General features: G+C 37.7%; 1 long non-coding RNA gene across 1 annotated transcript in view; it reads right to left on the reverse strand.

Annotated features, from left to right (window-relative positions):
* Nucleotides 1-1,210: 1,210 nt before the first annotated feature.
* Nucleotides 1,211-26,449, reverse strand: part of LOC140602259 (uncharacterized) — a 57,000-nt gene continuing 31,761 nt past the window's right edge. The window contains exon 3 of the long non-coding RNA XR_012005230.1: nt 1,211-1,678. This is a non-coding gene — a long non-coding RNA (uncharacterized lncRNA). The remainder of the gene's footprint in view (nt 1,679-26,449) is intronic.

Consider the following 26,449-nt stretch of genomic DNA (forward strand, 5'->3'; position numbering starts at 1 on the left):
GTGCTGTGTGCATTATATACCACATCTTATTTAGTTCTCTGACATCCCTATTATTGTTGTTGTTATTATTATTATTAATTATTATTATTATTATTATTATTACTACCATTTTTAGAGAGAGAGTGAGAGAATGGGTGCATCTGGCAGGGGAGGGACAGAGGGAGAAGGACAGAGTATGTTAAGCATGCTCCATGCCTAGTGAGGAGCTCCAATTGAGGCTTGATCCCGCAACCCTGAGATCAAGATCTGAGCCCGGAATCAAGAGTTGGAGGCTTAACCAACTGAGCCACCCAGGTGCCCCATCCTAATTTAAATACCAGAAAACCGAGGCTCAGAGGGGTCAAATAACATGAGCATTATCTTCCAGTTAATAAAACTGGTGAAATGCAGATTCAAACCCAGATGCGACTGAATTGTGTGAGTTCTTAACCATTATCCCCACACTGCTTCTAGACCTATAATTCCTAGGTTAAAAAAAAAAAAAAGATATAACCTGACTTTTTGAAGCTTTATGATTCATTATATTGGCAGCATTCTATTATTTAACAACTGTTAAAAAATTGGTATTTTAACAATTGAATCATTGCCAATGTCAGCTTTCACTATATCCCGATTGCCCTTCACTCAAGAAAACTCATATATCTGTTTAGTGTATGTGCTGCCGAAGCGAGCACGAAAACTCACATATCTGAATAGAATATTGCATCTTATAATGGGATCCTGTACTTCAACTGGCAGTACTCATCTGAAGCTCATTAGGAATGTCTGTTTTAATCAGGTGTCTATTTTGCTTCACCAAATGAAGGAATCATCTTGAATATTTTTGTGACAACTCAAAGAAGATACAGTTGATTCACAGTTGTAGCTGGCGTTGCCATTGTGCTATCTTCTTGGAGTGACCAACATTCATTTAAAGCCAAAGGGTTGAGTGTGCTCGCAAACCCTGGTCCATGGCTTTTCAGTCATGAAAAGATGGAGCTGAAAGAAGTTGTTATATTAGAGCAAAACATCAGAATATAGAGAACGTGGAATGATGACATTCATAGACTAAATCGTGTTAATTATTTGCTAGTCACCTCTAAGAGAACTATACTTAAGATGGGATCGCCGAGCATACAGTTGATTCATTCCAGATAGACAGAGCCTGACATCATTTGTTCTTTTCTTTCAAGATGGGTAATAAATAACACACTGGTCCCTAGTGGCCATTAGGACATTAAATAAATATATTTAAGAAATTACCATGCTTAGTAATTAGTATCCTGGATTTACAATCAGGAATCAGAAGATTAACACAAACTAAAGGGAGATAGTAAACCAGCAATGAATCTAAGAACCATAAATCAATCAGAGCGCATTCAGAGTGTGTGTATTCTGTGCGTCGTTGTCAGGCTATAATGCTTCTAGTCCAGTGTTTTCATTTCTGTTGCCAAGAGGTGAAAGAATACTTAGTGTTCTTAAGTGTTTTTAAAACCTTAAAAATTAGGTGTGTGCGTAGCTCTGCTGATTAAGCATCCAACCCTTGATTTTGATTCAGGCCATGATCTCAGGGTCATGGGATCGAGCTCAACATCTGGTTCCACTTTGGGTGTGGAGACTGCTTGAGGTTCTCTCCCTCGGCTCCCTCAGCCCCTCCCCACAGCTCACATGTGCGTGTGTGAGCTTTCTCTCTTCCACTCTGTAAAAACAAAACAAAACAAACACTTAAATATTTAACTTTTGCTTAAATGATAACTGTTATATTCTCATTATAAAGGTGTTCTTTTTACAAGTCCTACTTTACATTTATGTTCCATTCAAGTTGGATTGTTTTAGTGGACTCCAAGAAATTTTAAGCACTACCTGGCGTACTCGATAAAAGCCATAATTTAGGGCAGCCTGGGTTGCTTAGCAGTTGAGGGCTGCCTTTGGCCCAGAGTGTGATCATGGAGACCTGGGATCGAGTCCCAAATCAGGTTCCCTGCATGGAGCCTGCTTCTCCCTCTGCCTCTGTGTGTGTGTGTGTGTGTGTGTGTGTGTGTGTCATGAATAAATATATCAAATCTTAAAAAAAACATAATTTAATCCCATGGTGGGGATGTATTTAATTGATGTTTATTTTTCCACTTGATAACATTTTCAGTTTATAGGTCATTGTTCTTCCAGGGGTCTCAGTGATAGTAACTCATTTTTTTTGCACAGTATGGACAGTGTTTTTTTATTTTTATTTTTTTTTTATTTTATTTATGATAGGCACACAGTGAGAGAGAGAGAGAGAGAGGCAGAGACACAGGCAGTGAGAGAAGCAGGCTCCATGCACCGAGAGCCCGACGTGGGACTCGATCCTGGGTCTCCAGGATCGCGCCCTGGGCCAAAGGCAGGCGCTAAACCGCTGCGCCACCCAGGGATCCCTTTTTTTAATGTTATAAAGGGAGAAACAACACCTATCAATTCAAATGCATTATGCATGGCACATATAAAGTTTAGAACAAATTGGGATTGGAATCCGGAATTATTGGATGGAAATTCCACCTCCATTAGGCAAGAAAGACCTAACTGAGAGTGCAAACTGCAATGTTATTTAGCAGTTACCTATTGCTGATGTAACAGGTTACCACAAATTGAACAGCTTAAAACAACATCTATCTATTATCGCACAGTTTCGCAGGTCAGAAATCTGGCACCGTGTGGATCAGCTGGTTATTGGGTTGATCTCCAAAGGCCAGAAACAAGGTTTTAGCTGGACAGCATTCTTTTCTGGAGGCTCTAGGGAAGAATGTCTCTCACATTCATTCAGGCGATTGATAGAATTCATTTCCTTGAGATTGTAGGATGTTGGTCCTTGTTCTCTTGCTAGTTGTCAGTGACTCTGTTCTTAGTTTGTAAAGGTTTTCCACATTCCTTAGCTCGTGGTCCCCTTTATCATCAAAGCTAGCAATGATGAATCAAGTCCTCATACTTTAAATCTCTCTGACCCCCCTCCGCTCATCTCTCTGTTGCCTTTCTCTTCTTTGGCATTTGTCTGACTGACTTTTCTGCCTTCCTTTTATGCTCCTAAAGGCTCATGTGATTATATCAAGCCCACTCAAATAAGCCAGATTAATTTTTCTGTTTTTAGTCATTTTTTTTATTTTTATTTTTTAAATTTTTCTATTTTTATAATTAGCTGGTTAGTAACCGCAACCGCCTCTGCAGTTTTCTTCCCAGAAGTACCTAAGGGTAGTTTTGACTGAAAAACCAGGGGACTGGAATCTTGGGGAGACATTTCTTGAATTCTACTTAAGATATCAGCTATTTCAGTTTTGTTAAGGCGACAAAGGAAAAATACAAGGAACTCTTTGAAAAGAAATCAGTTTTTTGGAGAAAAACATAGCTTTATATTCCTTTATAGCTATGGGAACTAAAAATAATTTACAAGAATTTAAAGCATGTCTCTCTGCCCTTCCCACCATCCATCCTATTCTAAATTTAATCACACATTTGGTGGTATACGATGTTTTCCTTCACTTGACTAGCATTTCACACCTAGTTAAAGAGACTACTCATTTTGAAGTATTACACATTTAGTCATGTGATTTGGTCAGCTTAAAATGGTAAGTTAAAATGGTCTCCAAACATTAAGACTTTAAATTGTATATTACTCCATGTAAAATATAGCTAAAAACCAATGCAAATTCTGTAGAGAGCAAATAAAAGGAAGAAAAAGGCAAAGAAAAAAATCAAGACACAGATGCCTATGTTGTCATTAATAGGTGATGCACAGCTGCCTTTAACAGTGCACATTGATGGGACGCCTGGGTGGCTCAGCGGTTGAGCTCCTGCCTTCAGCCCAGGGCGGGATCCTTGAGTCCCAGGATGGAGTCCCACATCGGGCTCCCTGCAGGGAGCCTGCTTCTCCCTCTGCCTGGGTCTCTGCCTCTCTTTCTGTGTCTCTCATGAATAAATAAATAAAATCTTAAAAAAAAAAAAAAAAAACAAAAACAACAGTGCATGTTGAACTCTTCACAAAACATTACCTGTTAGACTTAGGGTCTATACCCTATAAGGGTAGTAGGGTAGTAGCCTATAAGGTTTCAAACTTGATGATGCCTTTGATGCCTTGTTTGAATAGCTCATGGGGTTTTTTTTGTTTTTTTGTTTTTTACTTGGGAAAAAAGTCTCACGTAGGTATCCTCCATATTTCCTAAAAGGGTTCTTAGGTTTAACTGTGTCTGGTCTACAGAAAGATTTTTGTTTTTTTTCCTCCTAAATTCTCTCCACTGACACCCTGCTCTTCTCTTACATATCACTTTTGGCAGTGATTGTCACTTGCTTTCCTGTTGCTGCTTTTAATCTCTGCTGCTATCTGTGCTCCCTGACATGTCTGCCTTTTGCTGTTGTTTTTCTTCTCTCCACCCTTCTTGTTACCTATTTCTTCCCATCGTACCAATTATCTCTTCTTTCCCCCAAAGTTCTCGAGTATAAAGGTTATCCTTAACTGCCTCCATTTCTTGTTCACTCATTTCACAACATGATAATTGAAATCTACCCCACCCCCAATTGTTTTTCTCCTTGAGGACACCAATGGTCATTTAAGTTTGGTGGCCATTGTTCCAACTCTGTTCCTGGATCACTCTGCCACATTATGAATTCTCCTTCCATTTCTTCAGTGTTGGTTTCCCATTTGATCCTCTCTTGCTATTTCTCACCTCTATTCTTATTTCTCACAGCTTTTAGAGGATATCATGGATTCTTAAAGTTTCACTGTTCATGCCTATGGTGGTCCCTCCCCAGTTGACACGTCCACATTTATATGTCTATTCTCTGTGCCACAGCCTGTCTACCACAGGTTGCCTTCTACAGGAACAGATGCAGAGAACACAATTAGATGTGTAAAATGATCATTAAGCATCCACAATCATAAAAAAAGGGAGAGGAAGCATGCTTGGGCTGAGAGAAATGTTGGACCTTCGTGCAAGCCTAACAAAGTCTCAGCTGACATACGTGGTGGTCTAGGCCAATTACTGACTTCAAAAGAGTCCTGCACTGGCTAAATGAGGCCAGATTCTTGGAATCTTAGTCTGCTCAGTCACTGGATATAAGCCATGCTGAAAAGAGTGTGATCTTGGATGTCTCTGCAGCTAAGACAGACCCTGAACAACTAAAGGCTGGAGGCTGTCTGCTGAGAACATTCCCTAGGAGTGGGCAGCAAGGCTTTCTTTGAAGGAGGATGTAGGTGGCACAACACCATGCTGACTGTCCCCACTGAATATTTCCTAATTAACTCAAAATAACATATTCCTGATGTCATTTGAGGTTTTCACTTCGTCCTGGTTAAAATCAATTTAAATCTCTCCAGTTAATTTATTAATTCAATTAAAACTTACTGAACGCCTAACAAATGCTAGACCCTGCAGATTCATTAGTTCAGAAAATAGACAGTTTGTGCCCTAATGGAGCTATGTTTTAAACAAATAACCAAATATACAGTGTTTTAGGAAGTGGTAACCTCTTTGCAGTGGAGTGGAAGTGAAAAGATCAGATAGCCCCCCAAAGGCTGTAAGGCTCTATGATGTGCCCCCCTGTAGGTGAGCAACTACCTATCTCCAGTAAAGTCAACAGAATTTCTCAATGCTTGATGTAATTTCTGTAATTGTGAAATTGAAGAGGTGGCTGAGTGTGAAAAAGGAGTCAACCCTGTGGAAGTCAAGGTCTAAAAGACAGAAAAGGCCTAAGGAAGATAAAGTAACACCTCAAGATTAGAATGTGGGCTTCCATGAGCCAGTGAATTCAGGTCACTTCAAGAAGGTTTCTGCTCAAAATGTCACCTTTTCGGAGAGGTATCCGCTAACACTCGACGAAGTGGTCCCTACCCAACCATCCGGTTTGTCTGGAACTGGAGAATTTCCTGAGCCACAGGAATTTCAAGGTTAAAACTGGGGAGTCCCAGGCGAATAGGGATATTTCAGGTTTCCTTTGACTTAGTTCTCAAGTCTCCTGTTTTGCAGGTTGTGAAATGACTCCTTGAGACTCGCATTTAGAGTGTACTTTCTTAACTCAGTTCTAAGGCTCAGTTCTGGAAAGAGATCCTTGCCTGCCTTCTGTAGGAGTGACTCTATCCCACTAGGTACCTTTACTCTGGGTGCTAAATTGGAGGTTCTCCTGTGTCTCCAAAAGTCTCTATATGCCTTGGGTGGCTGGGAGATATCACTCTCTTTGAGAGGGTTTAAAGACGACTTAAAGAATAAGCAGAAACCACAGTCTCTGCCATATATTCTCTACTTTCAAAAACAGTGCTTACTCCCATGTTTGTCATCTTCCAACACTAGGATAAAATATCATGGGGATATGCCCGTCCTATTCATCTCCTTCATCTGGACTTACTTCTCTTTTTAAGATGCAGGGTTCCCCCCTCATGACTTTTTTTCCCTAATCTCACTTCCTGGATGACTCAGGTAGGGATTTACCATGACCAAATTTCACAAACTAAAATAGAAAGAGTACTGCTTCACAGAGGCCTTTGCATTTTGCTCCCCCAAACAGAATGGAATATCTTTGCTAACAGGATTTAATTTCCATGTGGTCACAGACATTTTAGTTATAGCCATCCCACAGTACAGAGAAAAAAAATGGTGCATACATTAACTGATTTAGTGGGTGGCAAGCATTCTTAGGGAAAAACACAGCCGAAGGCAGGCGCTTAACCGCTGAGCCACCCAGGCATCCCTCACACTCCTTTTTTTTTTTTTTTTAATTTTTTTTTTATTTATTTATGATAGTCACAGAGAGAGAGAGAGGCGCAGAGACACAGGCAGAGGGAGAAGCAGGCTCCATGCACCGGGAGCCCGATGTGGGATTCGATCCCGGGTCTCCAGGATCGCGCCCTGGGCCAAAGGCAGGCGCCAAACCGCTGCGCCACCCAGGGATCCCCTTCACACTCCTTTTTAAAGCAAATATTAACTGTCATTGTTTATGATGAAATCCCATTGTCAAATTATTACAAGTGGAGTTTCAGGATTATTAGAAGTTTACACACACACATACATGCATGCATAGATACACCTATGTATAAACACGTTCTTACATAGAACCACTTGCTATATTAGCAAATAGCTCATCTCTGGCTATAGTTCCAGGAACCAAGACAGTTCCAGGAACATCTTTTGGCATTTCAGTGTCTCAATTAAATATCAAATCTTAATTGAAATCGTGGCCTTGATTTTTTTGTATTTATATGTGTATCTATATAATGCTGAAAAATTGTTCTTAGAAGCAGTGTCTTTGCCTCGCTTTACAAACCTATCGCTGTGAAGAGTTATGTGTACATAACTATAATATAAATCACATTTGAATCATACTTTCTTTTAAGCTCTAGAAACAGGATTTATAAGGCCTGACAGACATTTTCTCTCTGTGGACTGAATTTTCTTTTCAATATTTTTGAATGAATGTAACATGTCTTCACCCAATTTAAATCCATTCTGGCCTATGTCAGATTAGATGATATTTTTCATTAGTTTCTGGTGTCAGTTAATAGCACAGTCTCCAGATAGCCGAGCGCACTTTTGCCACCTCTGTTTTTCCTAGGACTTACTCCAAAGATGTTTCCGTGTTTGTTGAACAAAAACTACTTTTTATTCAAAAGTTCTGATTTAAAACTTATAAAGAAAAAAATTAAATTCTAAACCTCCAATCTGCCAGAATGGAATCAAACAAAAATGAGTCCTTTTGGTTTCAAGGTCCTTAGATTTTAGGACATAAGCTATCATAGCAGTTAAGTAGATGTGAAAGTACCAGACATTCTCTAAAATAAGCATTTTATGATGCTGCATAGCACAGAATCTAGGAAAATGGGAAAGAGATGGAATTACAGGGAATCCTGTTGCTCTGGGAGTTATTTGTCTAATAGTTTGACTATTATTCTTCTCATATTTGCTTAAATCTTATTTGTGTGTCATGCAGTTTAGCTCTTAACTTATTCTTAATTTTATGCTTCTCCACGGTTAGGTTATAAGCTTCTGGAGGGCAAGGACTATGTCTAAAACTTTTCTTCCTCCCTCAGCATTGCCTTACACAGAGATAAGCACTTAAAAGATGCTTAAAATTCTTGGTTAATTTATCTTTCTTTTTTTCAAACAGTTTCCCCCTTCTCAGTGGATTAATTGAAATCCATTTGGCAGCAAGTATGCATGTGACTCTGATCCAAGAAAGGAAAGCTCGGAGAGTCTAGAGCAAGTCATTCATCACGATAGAGTGTAGAATCAGTTTCCTGTAGTAGGCTAAGAATGTCTGAGACAGTATATAGTAAGTGGGTGACAAGCAGGCCAAATGATAAATGGGGACATATTACTATTACATGGGAAACTCTGATTAGGAACATATCACCCAGAGTCTTTTATTTTATTGCCTTATACATCCCAGGAAATTGTTCAAAACCGTATCAGGTAAGGGCCTCTGTTGAGGAACTGATAGTTACATATTTGGTGCAATAATGAGCCCCTTGTGATTTGTTGCTTTCTGAGTGGTCTTATTAAGCTTTGACTTTCTATGTCAGCCTGTTCTAAGTGTCTGCCAACCCAGGCTGACATTCCAAAACAGAGTTTAAACCAATTGAATGCTCAGAACTATTGCTATCAAGAGACATAACTGGGGGCTGAACACCATGACCTATATTTGTATAGGATTTTTTACAGTGTTGGCAACCTGTCAATTTTATTTTATGGTTAACTACCATGAAATGCTGTAGGAAGAAAGTTTCATTTTCTCCTCCATGGTAGGGCTAAGCCTGTAATACCACACTTCCAAATCCCACAAGCCTTCTCTTTCTTCTAATATTTGAATATGTATACTTAAGTTTCTAAGGTAAATTAAACCTCAATATACTCAAATTTGAGAATCTATTTTACAGGAAGATTAATAAAAGTATAGGTGAAAGTAGAATTAAAACATTTTTTTTGGTAGGAGAACTATTTATACCATTTTGTTTTGTTTTGTTTAGGCAGAATCAATTTCAGTTTGTTAAAGTTTTAAGGCCTGGAATGTGAGAATGAAATTCATTTCAGAAATTGGAAGCAATAGTCAAACACATACTGCCTTGTTTTTCTTATTTTATCTCAGTTCTATTCACTCTTAGAAATACAATGGATGTATCTTTCATCTTGACAAAATGTCAATCCTTCGTTCATTTATCCGCAAATGTTTTTTGACCCAGCTTTGGGAAACACAAAGTAAATAAGGCAAGATTTATCTGTCCTCAGATAATTCATAACACTAAGTATAGGACAAATGCTGGTATATATAAGTTCAAAGGTAAATAAGATTAACAATGCCACAGGATGCGAGCATGGTTTATCAAAAAAGTAGTGACTAAGAAAGAGGAAAACTGAACACATTAAGACAGGTATTGTAAAATCAAAAAAATATATACTTGTTAAAAAGGAAGATTTTCGTAACTTTGAGCTAAGTAAGAGGCAAAGAAAACCTTGTAATTGGGAGGAAGGCTGTATAAGCCAGAATAGGGTCACATGAGTAAGTCATGTCGGTTGCTTAGGGTAATTGGCTAATTTTAGAAAAATTTAGGATGTAAGCTATCATAGCAGTTAAGTGGATGTGAAACTACTAGACATTCCCTAAAATTTATAAAAGTTATATGCGGGAGAAAAATAATGTCAAATGTAAATAAATTATTGAAACAATTCCATTATAGGTGTCTTTTCTGTCTTTCCTTCCTTCCTTTCGTCTTTTTACCAAATAAACAGTATATCTGTTTTATTACTTTGTAGGCATGCTATATAATGAAAATTTTTTTCTGGAGTCATTTTCATATTTAGATGGTCATTCTCTTTAAACTTGTGAACATAGCAAAATGAGAAATTATGTCATTATTCCTAAAATTCAAGTGGTAATTCGGGGTTTTATAAATGCTCAGATAAGAATGGCATACATTTACTTTTTACTACATTATGTGGATAATTGGCATAATTATCTACCTGCTAATTCCCATATCAATTTAGAGGTTCCAACTCATATATTAACTCAAGGCCTTTGTTAGCTATCAAAATAATAAAAAAATTATTAAGTTAATTTCCAGCCAATTATAAACTTCTCTCTTAATTTATTCTTCTTATATTCTTCATCTTTGCTAAAGAGACCCAATGCCCTAACTCCCAAGCTAAAACATTTGCTATTGACAATTATTTATTTTCTCCTTTTACCTTCCATATCCAATTGTTTAACAAGTCTTCTTGAATTCATCCTTGAATTGTTTACTTTAATACTTTTCTTCACCCTCTTGCTGCAATCATAATTCAGAATTGGATTTGTTTGGATGATTGTAAAGTTCTCTCCTGGCCTGTTTTTCTCCACTTTATCCCATGCTCCATAATTCCTGTTAAAAAACATCAGGGGTACCTGGGCAGCTTAGTGGTTGAGTGTCTGCCTTTGGCTCAGGGCTGATCCTGGGGTCCTGGGATCGAGTCCCACATCAGGCTCCTGGCAGGGAGCCTGCTTCTCCCTCTGCCTGTGTCTCTGCCTCTCTCTGTGTGTCTCTCATGAATAAATAGATAAAATCTTTAAAAATATCAAAGGAGCCCATGACTTTTCCCATCCTTAAAACCTTCTTTGGTTTCCTATTACCTATAGGATGAAAATTTAACTTCTAATCAAACCATATTGACAATTCTTGCTCCTGACCAGAAAACTTATGTGTGATTGTTTGGGCCTGACCTGGCAGGCCTCACAGGAACAGCTCCCCCCACCCTCTGTGTACTCGCCCTCACCCCAGCTTGGTGCATAGCCAGTACACTGCAGCTGGGGTCTCAGCAACCCCTGGCTGGCCATGCTCTTACCCTAGACACCTACATTTGGATGCCTCTTTTCCATTCCTAGCCTTTTCTTCTCACCCTCAGCTACTACTGCAGGGTCCATAAAACCGCAGGAGTCTTTATTTGGGGCTACCTCAAAAATGAGACCACTTCCACTTCTGTGCTCATTTATCTAACCCTTCACTGGTGGTTTATTCCATGGGGAAAAATGGAAGGGAGGTGGAACTTTGGTGCCGTTTCTGGTTTAAGTCTTTTAATTATGCTCTCCCAATAAGTGATTAAAGTCTTTACTGATGCTTTAATTTTGGTTCATCGTGCACTTGCTAGTTCAGCTCTCTCTAGTTAACCTGATCATATGTTGAATTGGCTCTGTCAGTAGGATAACTGATTAAGGATAATGCCATTCTAGAAGAGCAAAAATGCCTGAAAATCCCATGGGATACTTTTGTGAGGTAGTAGAAGAGTCCACGGGGGCATTCTAGGACAATGCTTGTGGCTTGTTTGCAAGAGTTTGAGGGTTCTGTGGGGCTTTCTGCCAGTGATCTTGGGAAGTACTAGAAAAAGCCATGGGGCATTCTTAGAGGATGCTAGGGTATTGTGTTCTTAGTTTTTGTTTTTGTTTTTTCTTTAGCCCTTGACTCTGGCTAACCTCCCTCAGTAGGTCAGATTAGACATACAACAGAGAGGTTCAGAGAAAGCCAAGGAAACAGTTCCCTATCTACTGCTTAGGGCCCTCCACCAATCTCAAGATAATCAGTGGGCTCTCAGCAGCAGAGTGACTCTAAGCAGAACCCTCGCATTGATAAATACTCTGCACTGCAGTAAGTTATTGAAACTTCCTAAGGGGAAAAACAAACAAAAAGATGTAGAGCTCTTTGCAATTGCTTTGTCCGATGGTCCCAAAGAGACCTTAGAGACTTAATTAGATCCTCCATAGGGATAATTTTGCTGAAGCTAGTAAAGAAGAGTGGAATGACATGGGGCATATTACTGCAAACCTTCTCTCTTCAGAGTGCGCCGAAAGCAGCTGCTGCCAGGATAACAGAATGCAAGGAGTAGCAGCCACTGCTTTTAGTGTACCGCCCCCTCTCAGGAAGTCCAGACTCCTGGAAAACCAACTGTTTGCATCTGGCCAGCTGCTCAACTCACTCCCTCGCCAACAAAATTTGTGGCCAAATCCTGACACGTGGCCCTTGTAGCTGACATGGGTGTTCTCTCCATCCTTCCCTGTGAGCCTACGGATAGGTCTGAGGACTTTTCTCACTTTTGTCCAGACCTCTTGACTTTAAAAATAAACATGATTAAGGATTAAGCTGATAGCCCTTAGTCACCAGGAATGACCAGAGGTCCTACGCCAAGGCTAGGGTTCAGTGGGGCAGTGGAGAGAATGGCATTTCTTGGGCCTTGTGGACAATGGACAAGTGACTGTGGACCCTGCAACCCTTAGCACCAAAATAAGTAAAAAACATAATACTGTCTAATTTTGGTTTGAGGCCACCACCACCGGGACCCTTGTCCAAGTCTGACTACAAACGGGACCCTGTGAGCCCCTCTGGGCCTCCATTGTTATGGCTCCACTACTGAACATATTTTTGGCATTTATGTATTATCTACGTATGCTCCTGCTAGCCTTTGTCCCCAAGCCCTGACAGGAACTGCTGTAGTTAGGGCCATTTTTGGTGGGCATATGGAAGACCGTGAAACTACCAGACTCATGGACTACAGCCAATGGCCTGACATTTGATCGGGCCATCAGCAAACCTCAGACTGACATTTAAAATGTCCCCTGTGAGGGGACATTTGGATAAAAATCAGTTCTGCTTCTAAAGTCTTTTGTTCTCTGGTGGATGCTCACCAGAGAGACCCCTATACTAACTAAGAGAACATAATCATTTTCTAATTTTATGAATCACTATTTAATTCACTTTCTAAAAGAATATTATTCTTTTTCTGACCCTGAGCATGAGGCTCCCAAGGGCATTTTTTATTTAGTGTCATTGTACACCTTTTTCCTTCCATCTTCAGTGTTCTATTTTCTTTTTAAAGATTTTAAAATTTTATTTATATGAGAGAAAGAGAGAGAGAGAGAGAGAGAGAGAGAATACAAGCAGGGGGAGGGGCAGAGGGAGAGGGAGAAGCAGGCTCCATGCAGGGAGCCCCGATGGGGCACTTGATCCAAGGACTTCAGGATCACACCCTGGGCCAAAGGCAGATGCCCAACCACTGAGCAACCTAGGCGTCCCAGAAATTTAAAAATACAGTATGTTGCTTCCTTAGGAGAAACATTATGTCTTACTCAGCACTGTATTCCCAACCCTTTGAACATAGGCAGGTAAATAGGTTTTCAACTACATTTGTTGACTGAATAAATAACAAACTCCTAAGTAGACTCATTATTTATCTATGTAACTCATAAACTATACCATGGCATAAATAATAGAGTCTAAATGGTTGGTTCCTCTTATTGTTCACTATTAATTGGTATTATTGTCCCTGTATTCACCAGTTTTCTGTAGAAAATAGAACTAGGAAGAATCTGGGATATCATCTTGTATATCTTTAATCTGAATAATGAGGAAACTGTGATTCCTTCAATTTAAGTAACTTGACCTATATCTCACAGCTGATTGTTGACAGTATTTGTAATGGTGGTTAAGCATTATACTCATGTTAATTATGCTACAGTTGATACTTTGCTGTAAACAGGAAGAGCCGACTTCTATATATTTATCTTACCTCTCATCTGAGCCCTATCACAGAAACTAAATTTATGTTTCTTAATAAGCCTTGCATAATATTCAACACACTAATAGTTTAATTTTCTTTCCTTTTTCTCTTATCTAATAAAATGTTGTTGTAACGTTGCTTTATCAATTGTGAATCTATGAAACAATTTAATTAACCAGTAATGATCTATATAGTTCAGGATTATTTTACCAGCTTGTTCTATGCCGGATATATACTTAAAAGATTCCTCTAGCTCATAGCATATTTTAAAGTTACAGCAGTTATATTTCTGAAAGATTGGAGCAAATTAGGCAAGTTCTTTTTTTTCTTGGTGAATTGTTCTTATAGTTATCTCAAAATGTGTATTCCTATCTTGGAATTTATCTTGATATTCTCTATCCAAATTCAATGAGTTTGTTTAAATTTTACTTAATCAACATAATATCTATATTTATTATTTAAAGTTTTGTGCTTTAAATAATAAATTTAACCCTTGGGGTTTCAATGCTCGTCTTTCAATATTCTGTTTATTTCTAGAAGTGAACAAATCTGCTCATTCCAGGTAAAACGTAGTCACCAAAGCAGTCTGCAGACTCCTTGCTATTCCATTTTGCAATGATTGTGCTGTAGTTCAGAAGAACAAAAAGAGCACTTGGAGAAAGAAAATCTGGGTTGTCATCCAGCCTTCATCTCTAAAAAGCTCTGAGATCTTGGGTAGCTCACTTACTTTATCTGTTTCCAGTGATCTCAGCTATTAAATGGATTTACTATCATAACAAAGTAAAAATTTAAGAATCAATTTTATACTAAATTAGTTGTCATGTTTTTCTTTCTCACTGAGACAGTGTAGTGTCCTGTTTAAGTGCCATGGAGCCATGCTGCCTGAGTGTATCATTTATGAGCCATTACCTTGGGCCAGTTACTTACATTCCCTGGGTCTGTGTCCCCTCCTGTATAACATAGGGGTCACAATAGTTCTATCTCGCAGGGTTGTCACCAGGATTATGAGTCGTTACATGAAAAGCACTTAGAGCAGTACTAGCTTGCGGCAATTCCTCTTCCTCTCTTGTAACTACCTGCCTATTACCTATTGCTATAATGACATAGATTTACTAAGAAGCAGCCAATTCACAAGTCTTATATTATAGCTGGAAATAACTTTGAGAGAGAAAAGAAAGAACTTCACGGGGGGAAGACTCAATCCATGAATAGTTTTTCCAGAAGTGGAGTTTCAGCTGAGGATTAAGTACACAATGTGGGTTCTTAAGAAGGCAGCTTTGGCACTGCAATGAACAATCACAGACATCAATATATCTGGAGAAGGTAAACCTGACCTCTGCTTTACCTGTTCCCGATACTCTGCGCTTTTATCCCAGATCTCAAATATTGCCTCTTTTTTTTCCCCTTTAATGCAATAAAAACTTTAAAGATCTTGTAGAGCTATAGATTTAGGCTATAAATCCATTAATTTTTGTAAATCCATAGAAATATTTCAAAATTTTAAAGACAAATTATAGCATCTCGGCCATTGTGTATTCAGGTTTTCACACTATCCTTGAAGATTTTTCAATATATATTTATAAGTCATTTCTCTAAATGAAGCAGATAATGTAACAACAGCAATAAGAATAATTTTCAATTTTCCTGAGGACTAACCATGTATTAGGCCTTATACTAAAGATTTCATAAGCATCATCTAAACAAATGAACAGAACCATCCTTTTTGTTCTTGTTATCTGCATTTTTTATATGGTCAAACTGCAGCTCTGGGATTGAATTAACACATCCAAGAATACAAAGTCTCAAAGTAAGTGGTGGAATCAGGATTCAAAACCCCATTAGTTTGCCTTAAAAGACCAAAAAATATCCTATAGTGACTCATCTCCTAAGAAAGAATAATGTGTCTCACTCCATTTACTGATCCAGACTTCACAGACAAATCTAAATGGGAATGGTCACAGTAGCTGCTGCTTTTTGTATTAGACGAATAACATGATTCTTCCTCACGGAATCAGCACACTATGAAAAAGCTTCCTAGTAGTTGTGCGGTTTTAGGTTTCTTGTATGCTATGTGTGATTGGTAACCAGAGTATTGAGCAAACTCAGAGGTGATTGGTCTGCTTTTTAAATAAACTGTCCTGGGAGAACAGGTTACTAGGAACTAGGGGACCTGTTCAAAAGAAAGTGGCATTGTTCTTGTCAAAGTGATCATTGATTTTCTCTCAGGTTTCTGTAGGGAGTTGCAGGATAAATTTCTATTTGCTACAAAATGAAAAAAAAATGTTCTCAGATGGACTTCTGTGTTTTTAGAAATACAATCTTGGAACAGAAAAGAAGACTAACAGAGAATAACCAGAGTTTTCTTAAAATTCTTTTTGAGGTTTCTCATGAAGAGAGGGACTACCCAATTCCAAATTTCTTTTCAGTTGTCTGAGAAAAAAGGATTTGTAAAAGCAATTGAATTAGAAGAAAACTCTTTTTAGTTGTACATATGAGTGTATTACAATATAATTTATTATGTACTTGCATTTATTCCTATTTGACAGAAACCTTTTCAAATTTGATGGACCAAATGAATCATTGATCTTTGAAATCATAGAGTAAAATTTGTTTTATTTAATATAAATGTTTTATCCATAGTCAAAGGGGCATAACAACATGATGTGAAACATTAAGCAGAAAGGTAGTTTATGACTACATCTTTGTTTTATTTTTCATTCTTGTCCCTTTTAGTGAGCTGAAGGATTTTCCTACATAGATTCAAAGTGGAGTCCAGAGAGATTTTCATTAAGCCTATGTAGGTTTTATTTTAAATACTGTAGGGATATAATTCATGAAAATCTAAAATGCAATGTGTATTCAGTGTGGAAGGCACAGACCAGGGTAATTTTTAGAAAAGCTGCCTATTTCATTTCTCAACTGAGAATTTATTCTGCCTATTGTCACAACTGCTTGAGCACCTTCATCATCTTTAGGTCAAAGATGTATTTTTAAAAAGAGCCAAAAGGCTCATTTACAGGACATAATAAGAAGTAACAGCTGGGAAGACATTGCTAATGTCTACTGGGTAATTAAAATGAGTTCTGAAGAAAGCACAAAAACGGAAATACATATTTATCTGAGAAATCACGGTGGCTCCCAAAGAGCTCTTAGGGGCTGTCAGGTAAATAGCAGCATATGTAGAAATGAGGATGTACTACAGTACAGTATGTGACAGATACTGAAAATGTTGGTTTCTTTTCTGTGTTTGATATGCTCCCTTGTGGCACTCTTGGTGTTAGTTACACTCTGCTTCCTCTGACTGTGCTTTAACAGGTTCTCTTATCTTTTCACATTATTGTGACATCAGGCACTTTGTGCATGGTGGATTTTAACTCGTTGAAGAAAAAGGAAGGAAGAACAGAGGCAGGTGGGCATGATTAAGTCAACAAGCAGAATGGCACATCCATAAGGCTGCAAAAGGATATCAGAAATAAAAACCATTGCAAGGGAGAAAAAAAATTTGACTAAGAACTATATATGAATATAAAAGGCATTCACTGAGTCCATACTAGAAAGTCTTTAAAACAGCATTCATTTGATATTTTTAGTAACTTTATTGAAGGAGTGGGTCTCTTCTTATTGTTTATACTGACAGTAAAGCCCCCTGCTGTATTCCACTCAAAGAGATATTGATCTAAATAAGAAGATGATAATATTTTTCTAAAATAATGAATTTATGTCTCTTTTCCTTCTACCCTCTTTTTCTGTTCCATGGTTGTAACTTTTGCCTTTATGATGAAGATAATCATTTCGTATTTTGGCTTTGATTTGCCCAGAAAGCTCTGGTCCCATTTCTCTATTTCCTCATAGATCTCCAGGAAGATATGAATTACATTATTCCTATTCATATTAATGATACAACAGCAACTGCATCATTCTCCTTGGCTTAAAATTCTTTAACTTTGAAATCCTTTTCTTTCATATTCCACACTCGACCTATCACTAATAATTCCCCACAAGCATATAGTGCAACTGTATCTGTATTTTGATGCCATACACACAATGGATTAGGTTTTTATAGCCTCCATTTTGCACCCTTGCCCTTAGCATTTGCCTCTAAAATTTCATCACTTATTAAAAAGAAAATGTCTTCTATAACTTCTCTATTGATTAATAATAAATGAAAACAAAATACAAAAGATGCAGATCCTAAAATTTGAGAAATTGAATTTGGCTGATCTATAGAGTCTGAAGTATTCACTAGGGCTGTGGTCTTGGACTCTTTCAAAACTGCATCCTGATAACTCTACAAAGTAAATTATGATGCATAGTGTCTCTGTTACTCATTGAATAAGGTACACATGTTAATTTTGTGTTTTATGGTTACATATATTAATTTATGCAAGAAAATTTCAGTCATTTCTTTTTTAAAAATTTAAAAATTTTAATTTACATTTTAAGGTCTTTTTTAAAAAAAATTTAGTATAGTTGACACACAAGGTTACATTAATTTCAGGTGTCAACATAGTGACTTAACAACTCTGTAAATGATGGTATGCTCACCACAAATATAGCTACCATCTGTCATCATACAACACTATTACAACTCACAATTGTAACAGAATATGGAGTAGGAAAAAAGATTCTTAGAAGAGAGAATTTTTCTTCTTTAAGATTAGAAGCAAAATGTGTGTTAAGAGAAAATAACCTATGGAGAAGTGGGAAATTTGTACAACAGTAATAAGGATATTCAAGTACAAGATGTCTTCCTTATGTTCCATCAGATTCCTGAGAAAAGACATAGACACCAAAAGCAGCCAAGTGAAATGTAAGATAAATAATTAAGGACCAAATAGATGGAGGTACTAGTTAGTGTAGAAATGTTAAGTACTGGATGAATTCTTAGGTGTCCTATACAATGTCCAACAGAGAGATTTGTGTCAAATGAATCCAATGTAATTTTAGAACATTAGAAGCATGAAGTTGAAGGAGTAGAATTGCCTTTAAAAATATTCTTTTGATACTTATATTAAATCATCACACTGTCACTTAAAATATCTTACAATTTTGTCAATTATACATCAGGAAATCTGAAAAACAAAAGAAGAAAGGACATTGATTACCTTTAGGTGATACACAAAACAATTACTTGGGTTTTGTGTGATGCTGGTAATATATGATTGTTGCATCCAAGTAGTGGTTACCTGGTATTTTCAATTTGTAAAAAGTCATCAAGTTGTACAGATATGATTTGTATACTTTTCTCCATATAATGCTGTATTTTGATAAAACATGTTTATTATGTAAAAACAAATAAGCTCATATGTAAATGAACTGGCCCAAAAGGGGAGTAAATATTCTTTGAAGTATAGAAAAGTCATACAATTACATTTTCAAATCAGACAGAAACACCGAGAAAGTTAAAAAAAAAATGGATGGGAAACAACTAGTTTATAATGATCCCAAAGGTTTAAAACATAAACAGTGTTCAAAATCGGTGCAGAGTACTTCTGGAGCAAGAAAGAGACAATTTAATAATGGCCTTGTCTTGTCTTAATCCTGTGCTTTCTAGATAAAATAAGATAATCAATCACCAAAATGCCTTTGTTTCTGAGAGCCTCGAAACTGCAATTGCCCCTACCCCCTTCCTCAGTCCAGTCCTCCTGTGGAGTTATCTCGCACAAGTTCAAACTTTTTAAGGAATCCTTCTCAACTTCCCCTCACTGAGAGTCTCCATAGTTCTTCTGGGGTGGGTTCTCCTTTGGATTTTCTCTCAACAAATCTTATATTTGACTATAGATGTGTTCTTGGGTTGTCTTTGGTTAGTGGGCTTTGACATTAAAAACAATGAACAGGAAGGTATTTCAATCTAAGTGAAGTGAATAGGAATTATGGTCATTCATGGTTTAAAAACTGTTATGAAGTAGACTAGATACTTGAATCTAAGGAATAAGAAGTAGAGAGATAAAAATTTAGAGCAGCAGATCTTGTATATTTCTTCCTAGAAACTATTTGAGATTTGCTTGAGATTCACATATGTTGAAAGAAAAGACTAATATGGTGTCATACTTTCCCATAAGTAACACAAATTAGTCATATAACTTGGTGCTAAAGATAAAAATGGAGATAAAATGTGCAGTTGCTGCATTCAAGGAACTCAAAATTTAATGTTAAGAGAAAATACACAATCATAGTATGACTAGTGATGCAATATAGGGGCCAAAAGCGAGAGTTAGAGAAGAAGAAGAGGGATGGGAAGAGGAGAAGTAAGGAGGAAAGGAGGGAGGGGGGCCTGAAGGAGGGAAGAATGAGGGAAGGGAAAAAGGAAGGGGATTAGAGAGAGAAATCTGGGGAACTCAAACTCTAATATTTAAAGTTTGGGCAGAGGAAGGGAGTCCAAGAGGGAAGATGAAAAGGACTGACCATAAAGAAAGTAGGTAAGGAGTGAATGCTATCCTAGAAACAAAAGGAGAGTTTTGAGAAGGAGGAGCTCAGGTAATGAAGAGAGATCACATGAGAAAAAGATTGAATAAGGTATAGACAATTGTAGTGAACCAGTCTATACATGCTGTTGGTAACAAGTTAATGATCAAACAAGGAAGTGAGGAGAATGGGACTCTCAAAGTACAGTTGTGAAAGAAAAGAGATGAAGGCAGTAAATGGAACAGTTGATGGGGTTAGGAAGGACTTGTTGTTTTTTTAAGATGAAAGAAATCTGATCATATTTCTTTGCTGAGAAGAAAGTATCAGAGTAGTTACATGTACAGAAGAGATAAGAGACCCAGGGTCAGATCTCAATCCTCAAGAGATGGACATAGGATTTGAGAACCAAGGTTTTTCTGGGTATTATATTGTAGTAATTGAAGACATAAGCTCTGGAATTAACTAAACCTTACTTTGTTGTATTTATTTATTTACAATTAAATTAATTAATGTATAATGTACTATTGGTTTCAGAGGTAAAGGCCAGTGATTCATCAGTCTCATATAATACCCAGTGCTCATTACATCACATGCCCTCCTTAATGCCCATCACCCAGTTACCCCACCTTTACCCCCTCCCCTCCAGCGACCCTCAGTTTGTTTCCTGTGATAAAGAGTCTCTTATGGATTAAGCCTTACTTTGAATTCAGCTGTGCCACTTACTAAATGTGTAGACTTTAGTAATATTAATAATAACACCTACCTTATTATATATATTATACTTAAAGAAGGTATTTTGTGTGAAGTTATTATTATACTTAAAGAAGGTATTTCGTGTGAAGTGCTCTGATATGGAAATCAATTACTACAGTTTTATTATAATTATTTATAATATTATACCTTAAACCAGGAATATAATAATAAATATGATTAAAATTAATTTTGTATGGATGGATCCTTTGACATGTGCATATCTTTATCAAAATTTCCAATTTCTCTGTGTCATGGTAGGCATGATTATGCATTGAGAATGACTGAGTAGGCATTGGAATAGGGAGTTTGAAGATAACAGCAGAGATTTGAGAGTTTTTAGAAAATGGAAGAAGGAATACCAAGAAAGAACAGATAATGGAGAAAACATATGTATCACTTTTGGATTTAAATTTTTTTCTTTTCTGCCTTCTTCCTCATCTTCTTCCTCCCCCTCTTCTTATTTAACAATTTCAAACAGCTCTGACACAAGAGCAAAAAAAGATTTTTTTCAGGATCAGGGAGTTTCTTGCTGAGTGTGACATCAGGGCAAGGAGATTGACGGTACTGACAGCAGGTTAGCATAAATGGGAAGAAACTGATGACATGAGGAATTTGTAGATTAGGAGCAAATGACATATTATAGGACCCTTGAGAAACACAACATTGTAGGAGATGAAGACTAAAAAACAAACAAACAAACTGGAATAACTGGTATTATATTTAGAAAAACATTTATTATGGAATAAGTTTTCAGAGGTGGAGTGATTCTGCATGATGGCAAACTTGGCATGACAGCTGTGGACATAAAGAAGAGAAGTGAACTGAGGGCCAAGTTGACAGCGTTCAAAAACTGTGAGAAACAAGCATTATCTATATTACTTACATGGACATGTGAACCATGTGCCAACATTCTAAATGAATTTTGGAAGATGACCAAATTGAAAGAGACAATGAGTGGTAGAGGATGAGGAAAAAGGACTTTAAAATAAAAGGGAAAGTGGCATTTGAGAGCAGAATGCAGGCAAAGGCAGGAAGGGTATCTCACCATGGGGGGTGGGGAGCAGATTTCAGCTCTGGCAAGGAGGTAGAAAGAGAACTGGGGAGGAAAGGTTGATGACAAAATAGGAGAATGTGTAAAACATTGAACTGTCCTCAGAGATTGCATTAGAACAGAATTCGAAAGAGGGAATGGAAAGAGATTTTCATTTTGTTTTTCTGCGTCAAGTTTGCAGTAGAACTCTGATGAAGTATATTTTGGTTCTAGAGCAGATCTTGGTGTTACAGGTCACTGTTTATATGTCTCATAGACCACTTGCATCATGAAAGGCTTGGGTTTCATGGAAATGGAATTTGACAGTTTTCTTTAAGGAACCTGATTTCTATTTCAGTTTTGTATGTCAGTTTAATTGTGTTAAAACGAGGCTTGTTCCTGTCTCAGGTTATCAGGCCCTGATAGTACACACTGTTTTGTCTGTGTGTACTCAGCCCTTCCTATTTTAGGACCACCAGTCCAAATTCCAAATGACAGCATTTGTATCTTTTTGTTCGCGTACTTTGAGGTCAGAGCCTGTTCTACCCTCAACGATGATATTCTATTCCAAAAAAGCTGGAAAATTAACCCTGACTCCCCTGTTTGAGAACATGCCTTCACTTAGTGACTGATGAACACGATTGTATGAATGTTCTGGTTTCCTTTAACCTTGGTAGGGTTAAATCTGAGGCACATTTCTACACTGACTTCCAGAGTGACCCTACAGATTTAGACTCCCACAGCAAAAACTTGCTTTTTTGGCTTCCTTTCTTTCTCAATCTCACTTCTCCATTCCTTGTTGGTATTTCCAGGATCACATGTTTCATGAGTGTGATCATGAAACATGAGATCCCAGAAACATGTAAAACATATTCTATGGGCCCTCAGATCCTTGTCGTCAGTAAAGCAAACTAAGAGAAACTTAAGAGGTGCTAACCATCCACAGGTTCCAGATAAGCAGTTTGCTAGATCACGTAAGAAGGACTTGCAAAGTAAATGGAATAATCAGAATGAGAAAGACAAATGCCATATGATTCAACTCATAAATGCAATCCAAAAAGAAAGAAGAAGAATAAACAAACAAAAAGCAGAATCACACCCTTAAATGCAGAGGACAAATTGATGGTTGCCAGAGAGGTTGGGGGCGGAGGGTTGGGCAAAATGAGTGAAGAGGAGAGGGAGATACAAGCCTTCAGTTATGGAATGAGTAAGTCATAGAAATAAAAGGTGGAGCATAAAGAATATAGTCAAAAAAAAAAAAAAGAATATAGTCAATGATATTGTAATAGTGATGTAATGGGACAGATGGTAGCTATATTTGTGGTGAACAAAGGAATAATGTATAAACTTGTCAAATCACTATGTTGTACACATGAAAATAATATAACATTGCATGTCAACTATACTAAAAAACAAACAATTTTCAGAAGAAGTGGCTAAGATCAATTTGTGATCCTAAATTACCAGGCTACAAAAATGACTAAGGAAACCAAGAGTGAATTTGGGAAAAAAGAGAGAATTTCTTTGGAGAGTGGTATGTATGTGCTGAGTTGAACTTCATCATGGTAGAGGGATGGTTTGTGCTTCTGGAGATTAGAATTTCCAAGAGACATCTAAGGAACCTCGTATGTTTCCAGTGGCGTCTGTGTGGGCACAGAGGCAGATCTGTGGCTTGTTAGCTGTTCTGATGGATGAGCAAGTGTGTCTGCCTTGAGAATGGACTGAACTTAGTCCCAGAATTTCTGAGAGCAAAGGATATTGATTTTACATGTCTCAGAGCATCATTTGGAAGAGTAAGGTGGCTTGGAGCTATGTTAAGAGATACTGCTGAGAGGAGAATGGTAAATACAGCAACTTTAAGGAGGCTCCAGGTCATGTGGCAGAAGAAGAGGGCAAGAGAAGACTCATAAATTGATGGTAGGAGGAAAGATTTCCTTGCTTTAATGGAATTGCAGGTGACAGATGTCCAGAGCTGGGGTAGGGGGTAGGAGGAAGGGTAGGGGTTAGGGAGAAGAGGAGGAGAGAAAGGCAGTAGGGAAGAGTGGTCTTCAAAGTTCTCAAGTACATGACAGGAAGAGTCAGATTCAAATATGGAACAGACAGTAGAAAGTACTGTGATATTAGATCCATGCCAATGAGGAGGAACTTTATTCCCCACCTAATCCCCACTTAAATCCATGGAGGGGTCGCAGAGTCAAGCCAGCTATGTTCTGCTCTTAACCCAGCTCTTCCCCTTCCCCAGTGGGTTCATGGGTCTAAGCTAAGGAGGGACAAGTACTTCAGTGATGATTATGGTTGACAGACTGACACATACTTGGTATTTCTATCAGAGACTGATGACTCTCTTGTGACTAAAAGTGATCAAAGGAATTTTTATTTTCGCAGAGGCTAGAAATTATAAGGTGAGTCCCGGTTTCACTCAAAGATGGAGAAAGCTATCTTTATAGAACAGTGTGCAGAAAGAATTCAGTTTTTTTTTTTCTGCTTTGAACTTTGGAATTCCACCTCTCAGAGTAATTGGTACAGCTTTTCTTTTTTTTTTTTTAAAGATTTTATTTTATTTATTCATGATAGTCACAGAGAGAGAGAGAGAGAGAGAGAGAGAGGCAGAGAGGCAGAGACACAGGCAGAGGGAGAAGCAGGCTCCATGCACCGGGAGCCCGACGTGGGATCCGATCCCGGGTCTCCAGGATCGAGCCCTGGGCCAAAGGCAGGCGCCAAACCACTGCGCCACCCAGGGATCCCAGCTTTTCTTGATATTCATAAATTCATGTTTGTTCCTTGGTAACAAGAGAATCATGACTCAATCTATTGTTGATGGAAACTCATGGAAATATTCTGGGCAGATGCACCTAATTAAAATTAATAATGATTATTGAAAAGCTAGGGAATGTTTTGCATCCTTGAATCCTAAATAGACCAACCTGTGAATATTTTAGCTGTCATTTATATTTATATACTAAAATCCTGCAAATTATTATGATTCTTTATGTATGAATATGTAGGATTTTTTACAGATTGGTTTTTATCTGCATAGCTAGGAACAATTAATTATTGAATTGCCTGAACTTACAGTCTGGCTGCCCCAGCCTTATGGAAGAGGTTCAGTTGACCATCAGGGTTTATTTCCTCCATTTCCTGCTGGTCTCTCTCCACATTTGCTGCCGGACAGTCACTCTTTGTACTCCTTGTTGTCATCCATTTTCTAAACATGCCCAGCTCAGGAGGACTGAATTGCAGTGAACCGTCAGTGCTGAAGGACTGGCTGGCTTCCAGACTCTTCTTGTTGGTGATCGTGTTTGAACCATCACATCCTGATTATGGTTTATTGATGATGCCTGTGAAATTGCTTAAGAGGCCAGATGTAACATCTCTGAGCAGTGCAAGCCTCACAGCTGGTTTGTATGTTGCACACCACTTCTGCTTCCTACACTACATGATGTTGTATCAGTGACACGGTACCTGATAACCTCCTGAAGGACATGCAGTTCTTGATGGATTTACTTTTCAGCCTAACTATAAACTCACTGTAACTTTGTACACTCACTGGTACTTTTTATATTTTTGTAATACATTGGTTTTCAGAATCTCCTCTGGCTATATACAAGTTTTTGAAGAATATTTTTATTGTTGAAGGCAGGTATATGAGAAACTTAAAAATTGGAATCCTTGAATATTTGGGCTATGGTAAGGATGGACATACATGCATTAAACTGAGAGATAGGTTCTATTTTATTTGCATCTCAAAACTCTGGAAGGATTATAACCATAAACATTCTAATTTGATTAAGACACAGAATTAGTTATAAAGACTCTGACATTTTATTTCAATTATAAGACTGAGACAGTGCTATTATTATATGAAACATCAATATCTATTTATATGATTCTGCTATTAAACATTTTACTGAGTACCACTTAAGATTTAGGTAAATACTAGGAATAATTGTTAAATAAATAGTTAGCTCTAAAAAAGACAAAGTGGGATCCCTGGGTGGCGCAGCGGTTTGGCGCCTGCCTTTGGCCCAGGGCGCGATCCTGGAGACCCGGGATCGAATCCCACGACGGGCTCCCGGTGCATGGAGCCTGCTTCTCCCTCTGCCTATGTCTCTGCCCCCCTCTCTCTCTCTCTGTGTGACTATCATAAATAAATAAAGAAAAAAATATTTAAAAAAAAAATAAAAAAGACAAAGTAACTCCTACATGAGTTTAAGTTCTGGAGATGAATGTTTTATTATTTTATGAATTATTAAATGGACAGGCATTTTCTTATTATTTAACTTCTGTTTAACATGGCCTGGTTATCTTGTATCCTACTAGTTAGGAACACAATGATATTCCATGATTTCTGAAGTCATATGTATCTTAAAACTAGAGCTGCTGATCTAGGTGATTTGTTTAGTAAATTAGTTTCTGACCACCAGATGGGGCTATGAAACCTCTTGCATTATTAACAGTTCTTCCATTTACTTTCCTTCAAGAAGAAAATTTTTCTTTGAAAATTTCTGAGTCTTTTCCCTCCCATTTTAACCTCATCCCCTACTGATGATTGAAAAATACTCCAGATTCTCTGTAATAATGACAAAACAACATTACGGTAATGACGGAAGTGTAATCATTATATTGTTACAGGAAGGAAATGGATAAGTTGCCAAGGTCACCTTATAGTTAATTCAGGCTCTCCACTAATAGTAATAGGTTCATCATGGTGACAGACTAACAATTCTTCCTCTCTTTCTTTTTCTATTTATTG

The sequence above is a fragment of the Canis lupus genome, chromosome 13, assembly GCF_048164855.1.
Source record: "Canis lupus baileyi chromosome 13, mCanLup2.hap1, whole genome shotgun sequence".
Taxonomy (NCBI): Eukaryota; Metazoa; Chordata; class Mammalia; order Carnivora; family Canidae; genus Canis; species Canis lupus.